The sequence below is a fragment of the Euprymna scolopes genome, chromosome 1, assembly GCF_053919585.1.
Source record: "Euprymna scolopes isolate OS-2025 chromosome 1, ASM5391958v1, whole genome shotgun sequence".
NCBI lineage: Eukaryota > Metazoa > Mollusca > Cephalopoda > Sepiida > Sepiolidae > Euprymna > Euprymna scolopes.
In genome coordinates, this window is record NC_136482.1 from 56373198 (window position 1) to 56386477 (window position 13280).

A 13280-nucleotide genomic window follows, 5' to 3' on the forward strand; every position below is an offset into this window, starting at 1 on the left:
TACAAAGAAACGAGGAAAAATGGTGTATTTCATTTTGTAATCGAAGAATTTAGTTGAATCGGAATGCTTTAAAGTTTTCTTTAGTACGTAAAACTAATAGATTGACGATAAATTATAAATAATAATGTGTAATTAATGTGAGAGCTAGAAGTACGCCCAAGTATATTTGAAGTTGAATAATTTAATTTCATTTATATATAATTATAGAAATTAGAAAACCAAATAATTTACATGTACTATATATATATATATATATATATATATATATATATATATATATATATATAACTACTTCATTTACTCATATAAAATTAATATACGAAAGTATAGATTTATCCATAAACTTTAAGTATTTACTTCAAAAGTACTCAATACGTAGGTAGAGATAATTAGTAATTTATAAAATATATATGGCGATTAAGCTACACTGAATATTCGGCGTTTCATCCACTCTAGGATTTCTCAGGCTTAGGAATCCTAGAGTGGATGAAACGCCGAATATTCAGTGTAGCTTAATCGCCATATATATTTTATAAATTACTAACTAGCTCTACCTACGTATTGAGCATTTTTGAAGTAAATACTTAAAGTTTACGCATAAATCTATACTTTCGTATATTAATTTTATATGAGTAAATGAAGTTGTTATATACACACACACATATATATATATATATATATATATATATATATATATATATATATATATATATATATTAAAAATCTCCACAATTTCCTGAACGAATTTTCGTTGAACTGATGGAACTTGCTACTAAATCAGTCTCCTTCAGTTTCAACAACATTATGTACCGTCAAATTGATGGGATATCTATGGGTAGCCCTCTTGGTCCTTCGTTAGCCAACATTTTCGTTGGATTTTTGGAAAACGAATTATTTTCCAAAATTACTAAGCCAGCATTCTACACACGCTACGTTGATGATACTTTTGCATGCTTTCCCTCTCGGAGTGAAGCTGAACAGTTTCTTCGTCTTCTTTGCAATCTGCATCCATCTTTACAATTTACTATGGAGGTTGAAGACTGTAGCTCTCTCCCATTCCTCGACGTTCGTGTTTCTAAAGTTGGTACTACGTTTGAGACCTCTGTTTATAGAAAACCTACATTTACAGGGCTCTATCTTAATTGGTTTTCTTTTGCCCCTCAGTCTAGAAAAATAAACCTCATTAGCGCTCTTACGCATCGTGCACTTATGATTTGTTCACCAAACCGTCTTGATACGGAACTTGAGGAAATCACAAATATTTTTCTTAATAATGGATATCCCATTAATATAATAAAATCTACTATTGAACGCAAAATTACTACATTTAATAGTGGTAAACATATTGGTCCATCACGTTGTCCCATTTATCTAAAATTACCATGGTTGGGTCCTGTTGGCCTTCATATTGTTGAAAGGATTTCTTCTGCTACTCAACGTTGTTTTCCAGCTACTATGCTTAGAGTAGTTTACACAACTCGAACCTTTTTCTCTTCTTTTCGTAAAGATGTTTTGCCAACCATTCAAAAGAACTCTGTTGTTTATAAATTTGTTTGTCAGTGTGGAGCTGACTACGTTGGCAAAACATCCCAAAGATTAGAAATGAGAATATCCCAACATATCCCTCGGGATATTCGACTACACCAGGTTTCGAGAATATCCGGACACTCCCAAGCTCATGAGTCCGCCATTGGTAATCACCTGTTGAGTATAAATATGTGTGCCGATCAATATTCCGATGGGTGGTTTTCTGTTCTATACAGTGCGAGGTCGAACTATCACCTCAATATTATTGAGGCGTTAGTTATTAACAACTCTCGACCTAGCCTGTGTAGACAAAAGATTCTGAAACATCAGTTGGAGATATTCATTGATTTAAAACCACCTGAACAGTGAGATATATATATATTTTTTTCCCCACTGTTCTTCCAACTGAAACCAAAATTCCCTTCTTCCCTCATTCGTTTTCTTAGTTTTTAATTTATCATTCTGACGTTTCCTCTCAGAGGGTCAGACGATAAGGCCTTAAGGATATTTTAATAACTTCACCTGCCCATTTCTTGTTTTTTGGTATTTAAATTAAATTATGTTTCCTCTGAAATTTCTCCTTCCATTTTGCTGTACCAAAAGTTTACTTATATATATATATATATATATATATATATATATATATATATATATATATATATATATATATATATATATATGTTTATGTTGCTCAATGTATATACTTGTTGCCGATAGTAAAACACACACAGCTGGTTATAAACATATTTGGCTAATTCAAAATAACCTTTTCGGTTTCAGAATGACAATTTTGACCTTAGTGATGCGTGAAAGAAAAGTGTCGCTTCTCGCCGTTGAGAGGCGACACACTTTTCTTTCACAGGTTTTGACTAAGCCAAATACGGCATAGTATTATACTTCTGGTTACATTCTTCACAACAACAAATGCTGTTTTTAAATTTAATTATTTGGACCATTATCCTCATCTTCTAGCGGTTGTTTTTCACGACGTTTCGACCAATTATTCCCCTGGCCTTCGTCAGGTTAACCGCGACGGGATAGGAATGTCAAATCCTTCAACTACATCCGCAGCCATTGCTGCCTTCAATAGCTGTTGTCGTCTCACCAAGGTTTGGTCAACTAATCATCTGACCGGCTCTGGGTGGGATTGAAACCGCTACCTCTAGACAATTCTCACCTAAAATCGTAAATATTCCGCATCTCTTTCCACTGCATCACGGGTAAGATGACAACAGCTAACCGTGGTGAGATGACAACAGCTATTGAAGGCAGTAATTGGTGTGGATGTAATTGGAGGATTCGACATTCCTATCCCATTGCGGTTAACCTGACGAAGGCCAGAGAAATAATTGGCCGAAACTCCGTGAAAAAACAACTAGAAGATGAAAATAATCCAAATAATTAAATAAAAAAAATCATACAATTTACTCATCTCCAAAATAATTCAAAACTAATTTAATAATATAACAAATGCTGTATTTACCAGCTACCTATTCCTATCCTTAATCGGCCGAAACCTTCAGCATTTAATGGAGACCTATTTGCTGTCTTTAAATTCACTTAGCCCAGGCCCCTGTCTGGGTGAATTAAAAACATTACTATGTATTACAGAAATATCTGCGCCCGTATCCACTAGAGCTCAATAATTTTCCTTGTGATCTAATCGTAATGGAATTAGTTGCGCTTATGTTACTGATTACGTGCGTCGGTAACTTCTTGTCCCGCTCGTCGGGCGTCGTTTCCCTGGATACGTCGCTTACAGTTTCTCCATGTGTCCTTCTTCCCCAGAATAGAAACACTGTATGATGTGCCAACCTCTTTTCTTTCTCCCTAGTTTTATTTAGTAGGCCAGTATTTTCTACTCGATTCCCTCTTTTCCGTCTATCGTCGTATTTGGGGAAACTGGCTGGACCCACGGCTTCAACTTGAATTCACTGTCTAGTGAGACAAACCTCCATGGGTTCATAATCATTGCTTGCGACAAACCAGACCTCCTATTTTACTTCTGCTAAAGCTTTCTGATAAGTTGTTTGAAGATCCAGCGGTTCATCCCTCATCACAGCTATTTTAACTCTGTATCTCTGAGGCCTTCTATAAAAAATCCTAGAATTTGTTTTTTGATTAATGTATTACTTATATCTATCACACCATATGCCTCCTCTACCGACTAGCAGAGGGGGCATATAGTGTGATAGATGTAGGTAATGCATTAATTTAAAAAATTGCTCTATTCTCTGCATATAGTCCTGAATTCCTTCTGTCTCACATTCGCTAATTCTACTGTATACTTGTTGGGATTTGCGACAATATCGTAGTAGTCTTATAAGGACCGTTTACTACTAACAATGCTAAACTTAATCCATTAAACTTAATCTATTTACGAATAGTTCGACAGGGGCCCTCATCCGCAGCACCGACTAAAGTACTTTTCTATATCTTTGAGCAACACCTTACATCCCCGTCCTTCTATGTTTTAAAGGTCTTATATGTTTTAGAAGGGATTCGCTCTGAAGAACATTCGAAATTTCTTGTACCGCATTTGTTAACTCTGCAGAACATCTCTGAAGGAAACCTGAAAAGAATTGTCGCCCCATTTTATTCTTATTATTTTTTTAATCGTATCTTCAACAGTATGCAATCGACGAAAAAATCAACAAGGTTTTTTCTTCTTTTTACTGCAGACACAAATACGTATTACACTTACACACACACATATATCTATTGTTTATTTTTCGTTTATATATATATATTTTTTCTTTTCAAGATATATATATATATATATATATAGATAGATAGATAGATAGAGAGAGAGAGAGAGATAATCAATAAATATAAACACATAGGGATATATATATATATATATATATATATATATATATAGACTTATATGTAATATATGGAGTTCGTATAATTCAGTAAATTTTCATATACCAATAGGTTTTAAGCATAAAATGGGTGACTTAAGGATTAAGATACAAAATTATCACATTTCATAATTGAACATTAATATACTGTGTGTGCAAAATCAACACTTCAAGACAAGGTGTTGATGGCAACAAAAAGTGTACTTCATTTTACGTTACAATTGTTTCAATGTTCAGTTCGACAATTTCAAGCATTATATTGTTTGAAAATTTTCAAAAACCAGCATTTCTTCAGACTTTATGAATAAACACACTTTTGACAATGTAGCATTTTTTGCATAGAAAGAAAAAAAGGGGGGGATCCCTAACGGGAAAAGCATGCGAGAAACATTTACCTTTAGTGATTAATAACAGATACGGGTTAAACACAACCTATTCCTTTAGATCAAAAACTTAATTTATATGCTTAATTTGTTAAATTAGCCATTGTAGCACGTTCTGGACCTATCTGATCTAATTAATTATTAAATTATAGTCGCCTTCTAGTAATCAATGAACAGAAAACACAAACGGCCTGAATTACCTCCTTTTAACCATTATAAGAAACAAAATCGACCCAGTTTCAAACAGAATTAACAAGCAGTACTCAACAACATAATTGGATTATCTCCCTTCAAATCATCTTAAGCAACGACATAAAAAATTTTCAAGTAGAATAACAATGAATTTGTAGACAGCAAATAGATTAGAACACTTCACCCGAAATGTCCTACAAGGTTTATATATATTTAATACACCAATTTTATTTTATTCACATATTTAATCAAATGTTAAACCTAAAATGGTCTATCCATGTACCAATAGAACGATAATCTATAAACATTACTTGCCACTAATACGAAACTAAAACTAATCGTAACGTCTTTAAAAGGTTGTTACGGCCATAATATAAATATAGAAACAAAATTAAAAAAATTCTTTTTACAAAAATCAATCATAGGGAAATAAAGGAATTTAGGAACCCAACAAATGGGATATATATAAAAAAATTTTTTAATGGCTTAAGGCTTTCCGTAGAAACTTCCCATAACTCTGTTCTTAAATAAGGATACGAAAATTAGGCGATGCATTAATATTTAAATGGGCTTTCCCGTAACCAAAACCAAGGTAAATATTTCTCGCATACTTTTCCCCGTAAGGGTTCCCCCTTTTTTCTTTCTATTCAAAAATTGCTACATTGTCAAAAGTTTGTTTATTCATAAAGTCTAAAGAAATGCTGGTTTTTGAAAATTTTCAAACGATATAATGCTTGAAATTGTCGAACTTACAATTGAAACGTAAAATGAAGTACACTTTTTGTTGCTATCAACAGCTTGTCTTGAAGTATTGATTTTGCACACACAGTATATATATATATATATATATATATATATATATATATATATATATATATAGAGAGAGAGAGAGAGAGAAAGAAACAATAAGTATAAACACACAGGGAAAATATCGAACGCTACATACCTCCTTTCTTGTTTTTCTTACTTCTTTTCTGTGTTTTTCAAGGATCTGCTGGTTCTTTTTTATACTTATGATAATAAAACTGACCACGGCCACAAAACTGATGTGTTATATAATCTGCTGCAGCCGATCGTGAAATGATGTTTTTCAGTCTATATAATTTCTAAGAATTAACCTTTGACATTGTCTTGATATATACACTTGTGCACGATAACACACACAGCTGGTTATAAAGACATTTTTTTAAATCTCTATATATAATAAAGAAGTCGTAGTTTTTCTTCTCTGGACCGAAATACCGTAGGTTTACAACAACAAATACTACATACAAATTTCTTATATCTAGCATATTAGCCAATATCTTATGTAACGTTATGAAGACCTTTCTGAGATATCCAGGTGTTCAAATAAAACCATAGATTCCACCCGAGGAAATACATTAGCACCATCGTATTAACCTACAGAGAAAGTAGTCCCGATTTCCCCCCATTGCTGAAGTCCTCCTTCAGATTCCCATAAACACCACCGTGATTTATACACATGTTATGGATATTGTGGTTACACCCTTCTTAACTGATTCATAAATACATAGCACAAACGTTTAATTTCCGTCCGTCGGTTCGAAAAATAATACAAAATTCTCCCTTACAATATTCTTACCATTCTGATTGACGTAGATCAGACCAATCCCTCATTCCCGATTACAATTCTATAAACTTAAACGAACACGCAAGCAATAAGGCATTTATCGAGGCAGAAGGCCAGAGTTTTACATTAAATAAAGCGATTACTGAGCCTCAAGGAACTTATTTACTTCTCACTTTCTCTCCCTCTCAACCCCCCTCTCTTTCTTTCTCTCTCTCTCTAAATGTGTTAAGAGGGAGAGAGAGAAAGTGAGAAAGACAGAGACAGATACAGAGTAAGATAATGAGACAGAGCGACAGTTATATCTGTTTTGTTTACATTCGAACACTGCACCGAAACGAGAGAAAGAGAGAGAGAGAGAAAGAGAGAGAGAGAGAGAGGAGTGATAAAAAGCCACAGTGAGAGAGAGAGAGAGAGAGAGTGTGTGTATGTGTGTGTGTGTGTGTGAGAGAGAGAGAGAGAGAGAGAGAGAGAGAGATTAAAACATTGTAACGGATTGACAAATTTCACTTTCACGTCCAACCAAAAGATTGTTCTTTTTTTTAAGTTTTAACATTTAAACAGGATTAGCCTTGCGATAAATACGTATAACATTTCGTGTTCTTTCTCCATTTTACTCAGTTATTTTAATTATCGAATTCATACAGTTTTATTGTTTTTTTTTCTTTCTATTCATTTTTTATTGTCAAAATGAAACGAAAAACCTTCACTTGCTTTTGAAGTGTTTTTTTTCTTTTGTTTTTTTTTAATTTTTGTTTTGGTTTTATTTTTTTATTTTTTTATTACGGTGATATGTGAAATAACTGAAACCGAGTATTGCGGTAATTAATAAAAGAATTAATGATAAATACACGAAATAAGTTTCATTTCATTTCCTTAGGCTAGGATTCCATATTTTCATTCGTAAATAAATTTCTGCTTCTTAATAAAACTTTGAGACGAACTATTTTTAGTCGTAGAGGCCTGTAAGTAATCAGTCAACATTACCGCAGCTTCGACGGCTAAATATATATTTTTTCGGGCTGCCTACTATCTTTAATATTTTTTTCTTTTTCCCCTTGCTGCTATTTTTTAATTCTTTTTTATTGTTAGTGGTTGCTCAAAAGCCTTCCTACATCACCTCTCTCCACCCGTTCCTGACATTCCAATAGCCGTTCTTACTATGAGGAGTTGGGGGTGTCTATTCTGAAAGCCGTTCATAACATAGGGAGGTTGGAGATTGGGCAGCAGTAGAAACAACAACAGCAGCAGCAGCAACAACAACAACAACAACAACAACAACAACAACAACAACAACAACCGTACTATAATTTTTTTCGAGGGATCACGTTTCCACCAGGCAACGCCGGTTAGCGAGTACTGCTAGTTCCAAATAATTTTTCGGTTTCGGAATGACAGTTTTGATATTAATGATGGCATGCAGGGCAGTGTGGAGTGTGGAGAAAAGTGTGTCGCTTTTCGCCGTAGTGGTCACTCACTCACTCTCTCTCTGTTGTCTGTCATTTCTTTCATTGCCCAGATGACGTCCACATCCCAACATGCATTGTCTTGAAATGTGAGTCAATCTCGTTGACCCAATCTCCCATGTTTTGACCTCCTTTGACGTCCTTTCCGGGCATCCGCTCAGGCTTCTGACCGACTCTCCTGTTGACGTAATTGCCAGGAATTCGGATTATCCAACAGAAGTTATGTTTAAAAAATCTATTTTACGTTTTCTATATGATTCATAATAGTTAGAAAATTTCAGTTTTTAAAATACATAGTAAAAGCCATGGAAAAACAAACGTCGATAACTTTGACTTTTATATAAGCTGTACTTCTATAAATCTGTTTTATCTTGCGTATTAATATTCATATTAAAAAACCCTTTTTTTTCTATTTATTAAAAAAGAAAATACAACTTGCTTATACATGAGTCGTGGAATTGCGTCCCATAGCAAAAGGTCTAACTAATTTGCATATTCTTTTAAGCATTCATTTTAATTAATTCCCTATTCATTTTTCGGGTTTCTTATGTTTAGTTAACTATTACGTGTAATTATATTAATGCAGATATTCTACATACTTTATATTTGCATAATATTTGCGTAAAAAGTTTATAGTAAACGCAAATCTCTTTTCATATATGTATTTATGCATGCATATATATTTTTGTTTAAAATGTTTTGCCTACCAGACTTCTCCTACAGGTTTTGGTCTACAGGTATAAAACTTCATATATTAGGTATTTGAACCCATGCGAAACTTTATATTTCGGGTTTAGTTCGGGAAAATCTGTACAAAAGTGTCACAAAAAATGAAATTTTCCAGGTGAAGGTTGAACGATGGCATTACGAATATGCATGCATAACGTAGTAGCTATTGGTTCATGTTTTAATTTTTAGCCTTGCAGCAAACATGTTTCATAGCCCAGTTATTAACGGCAGAAGCTAAACGTTTCGGTTTCGATTCTGGGTGGTGATGCACGAGTCATTCTGGTTTACTTTTAAATCATTACTATATATTAGGCTCAATATAATATAATGAATATGAAATCTGCATTAATCAAAATGTCATATTTAAGCGTATTTTATGTTCTAAATTAAAAGCTAAGCTTAAGGTGAAGGACGGTGCACAATCTGAAACAGAATGTCCCTTTTTCAGCTTTAGAGAAAGTCAACAAAGAATTAGATAGACTTGAATGAGCAGGTATTCTGTCAAAAACAGATTTTAGTGAATGGACAGCATGTACGGTCCGAGTAAAAAAGAAGTCTAACCAAATACTAATATGTGGACAATTTTTGACAGAGTTATACGATATCCTGGAGCATCACCGTCATCCTTTTCGAAGCCCTGAAGAAATTTTCAACAAATTAAATGATGGAAAAATCTTTCTCCAAAATTGACATCTCAGACGTATGCCTTGAGATAGAGATGGATGAATAAAGTTCTAAATTTCTCTACATAAACGCTCAAAGGGTTCTACAAATGCAACAGACTGTTTTTTGGTGTCAAGGTTGCACCTTATTTTCCAATAGGTCATGAATGCCATGCTGGGCGACCTTGACTACGCAACAGCATATTTGGATGATATACTAATGCCCAGAAAACCTACGGCAGAGCACCAGAACCATATAATAAACGTATTCGAGAAGTTACAAGAATACATGTTTAAGGTTAAAGAGGCAAAATGCGGCTTGTTCTTACCGATATCAAATACTTGGGTCACATTATGTACGGTCGTCGGCCGGATCCAGAAAGATCCGCGATCAGAAACATGCCGGCCCAAGGTAACGTTCAGGACTTATAAAACTTCTTCAGCCTAGCTAACTTTTACCGAGAGTTCATTAAGAACATGCAGAACTTAAAAAACTAAGACACATTCGAAAAGATCAAGAAAACGCAAACTTCAGATCTCTCTCTCTCACACACTACGACTCTCGTCTTAAGATCTTAGTCGCAAGTGATGCATGCTCAAGCGGCATCGGTGCTTGCATTCTTCATAATCTGCCAGATTGTTCGCAAAAAGCTGTAGCACACATTTCTAGATCTCTACTACCACCTTAGAGGCAATATTATCCAATAGAGAAAGAAGTTCCAGGAATAATATTCACTGTCACAAAGTTCAAAAGATACCATGTTAATATTACAATATTAATAACTACATTTTATTTCAGTATTTAATTTATGTATTTCTGTTGTATTAAATGCTAGCTTTTTTTTTCTCGTCCATAAATGTTTATTTATCTACCGAGTTGATTGCAAAAATAGATTACCTAATTGTACTAATTTTTAGTTCGTGAGAGGGGAATCTATCACCATACTTTCCCTTAAACACGTCAGTTGGACTTTTATTAAGTACAATAATAGTTTTTTTTTTTGTTTTTTTTTTTTTAATGGAGAGTAGAAAACGCATTGTGGATGCGTTATCGGCAGCTCCTGTTACTCTCGCTTCTTCTTATTTGTCCCTCAGTCCTCATTTTTGAAATGAGTGATTTTTCTGACAAAGGGAGAAGAAAAAGCTGTTTTCTAGGTTGGCAGTATTATTGCGCGAACAGTTGGCAGAGTTGGTGGAAATTTTCTGTTTCTATGTCTATCCTTGTAGCCATGTCACTAGTAAGGGTGCTGGAGGTAAACGTTTTGTCTGGGCTGACGTTATCCGCCTGATAGTCAGGGACCCGAACCTTGGATTAACCACTAAGGAGGCTGTCCTATCAGCAGGTGCAAAGTACTGGGGCTGCTGTATTGCCATTTGGTGAATGGATTCTGGACCATGCAGTAGCTTCTGGTGGGGCCTTTCGATGCCATGCTAGTGGGTAATTGTTACGGCTTTACCTTATCATGTGCTACAAAAAAAAATTCTTCGTTTCTTTTTCTCTCTTAGTTTCCCCTCTCTGTCCTGCTCTAAGTATATCTGTCGACCTAGTCCACAAATTCCTAAATTTCATCATGACAAGTTTCAAGAAAAAATACACGATTAAACCCGGTTCTCCAACTTCCAACGTAGACCCCTACTACCATGTCTCCTTCTCCAACATCAGGGGTCTTCGTTCTAACCTTCCAGAGGTTGAAACCCAATTACAGGAGACTAAACCAGACCTTTTATTTTTAAGTGAAACTGGCATTGGACAGGCTATTTCCCTAGATGAGTTTGCAATTACAGGATACTCTAACTTAACTTCTAAATCTGACCCCCAAGATCGCCATGGGCATGGAATATGTGCCTATATTAAAGATAGCTTTCCATGTGGGAGGGACATCTCCAGGGAAGATCCTAACTTACCCTATATGTGCTTCCGGGTTGCTTTAGCTCACACTACTGCATTTATATTTACTCTCAATTGCCCCCACAACAGCGGAGTTACTATCTTTCAAAGCATATCTGAGAAAATTGACCAAGTCCTTTCTACTTATCCTTCAGCTAACATTCACGTATGTGGAGACTTCAATGTTCACAACGTCGAATGGTTGACCCACTCAAACAAGACTGATGATGAGGGGAGGTTCTGTCATGATTTCTCCATTGCCTATGACCTCACTCAGATTGTTCAGGAACCTACCCGTGTGCTCGATAATGACGGCCAGTATGCGAGCCTACTAGACCTTTTTCTCACAACTTGCCCTGAACTATGTTCAGCTTCTGTTCTGTCGCCTCTTGGATCTTCCGACCACTCTGTTGTATCAATTAAGATAAAAATGAAATGTAATAAGTCCCCAGACGTACCTCTTCATCGTACAGTATATCGATACACTAATGCTGACTGGGATAGCTTCCGTACATTTATATCTGATCTACCTCTGCATTCCATGTTTAAAAAGGATGTGTCCTCTATAGTATTAGACCTAACTGAATGGTTAATTGTAGGTATTGACCATTTCATACCCTCTAAAAAGTTTCAGCAAAAACCTAACAGCCAGCCATGGTTCTCTCCAGAATGTGCTGCTGCCATTGCGCACAGAAATCACTTTTTCCACTGCTTCAAACGTAATAGATGTATGGAAACTAAATCCGTTTTCAGGACTGCCAGCAACCATTGTAAGAAAGTAATAAGGAACGCAAGAGAGTTGTATGCTCAATCTGTTAAGTCCAAAGTAGCTGAGCAGCGGCTTGGTTCCCACCAGTTTTGGCAAATAGCAAACAGAATCCTGTGCTCCATCTCAACTATTATCAATGGACCTGAGGTAATCTCGTCAGCATCAGACAAAGCCAAACTCTTTGTCAAGAACTTTGCAGCTAATTCTACCCTTTGCGACCAAGACCGCCAACCCCCAATATTTCCTCCTGTATCAGAAAACACGCTATGTGATATACATATATCTGTACGTGATGTTGCCAAGTTAATCAAAAACCTTGATTCCAGTAAAGCAACTGGTCCTGATGGTATTCCAATTATAGTACTCAAAAACTTCAACCTGAACTAGCGCCCATACTTACAAAACTGTTTAAACGTTGTCTTAAGGAGAATAGTTTCCCATCTCCCTGGAAAATCTCATCAGTATGCCCTGTATTTAAGAATTCAGGTGATCGCTCATCCCCCTCTCAGTACAGGCCAATAAGTCTCCTGTGCGTCATGAGTAAGTTGCTAGAATCTGTGTTAAATACAGAAGTAATCAAACATCTCAACAAAAATAACCTTCTTAGTGACACTCAATATGGTTTCCGTTCTGCTAGATCTACAGCAGATGTCCTTACAGTTATATCGCATAGGATTAGCAAATCTCTCGACGGTGGCAATCTTTCTAGGGCAATTGCTCTTGACATATCTAAAGCCTTTGATAGGGTATGGCATAAAGGTTTACTTCATAAGATCGCTAGCTATGGTAAAGCTGGAAAAGTCTTCTCAATTATTAAATCATTTCTTTCTGATAGGTTCATAAGAGTAGTAGTTGAGGGGCAAAAATCAGAAGCTCACAGTATTAATGCCGGTGTCCCTCAGGGATCCATCCTGGGCCCAACTCTTTTCCTTATCTACATTAATGATCTTCCAAATCATATCCTTACATCATTTGTAGACATTTATGCTGACGACACTACCATTTATGGTACCACATCTAAGACAGTAAACGACCAAGTTCTCTCCAATTCTCTCTCTTCTGATCTTGAGCACGTAGTACAATGGGGAAAGGAGTGGCTGGTTACTTTTAATCCATTTAAAACCAAGCTTCTCTCTTTACATCATCAACATTCTAATCCACATTTGTCATCAATTGAAATGAATGGCTCTCGTCTTCAGGAGGCCTCAAGTT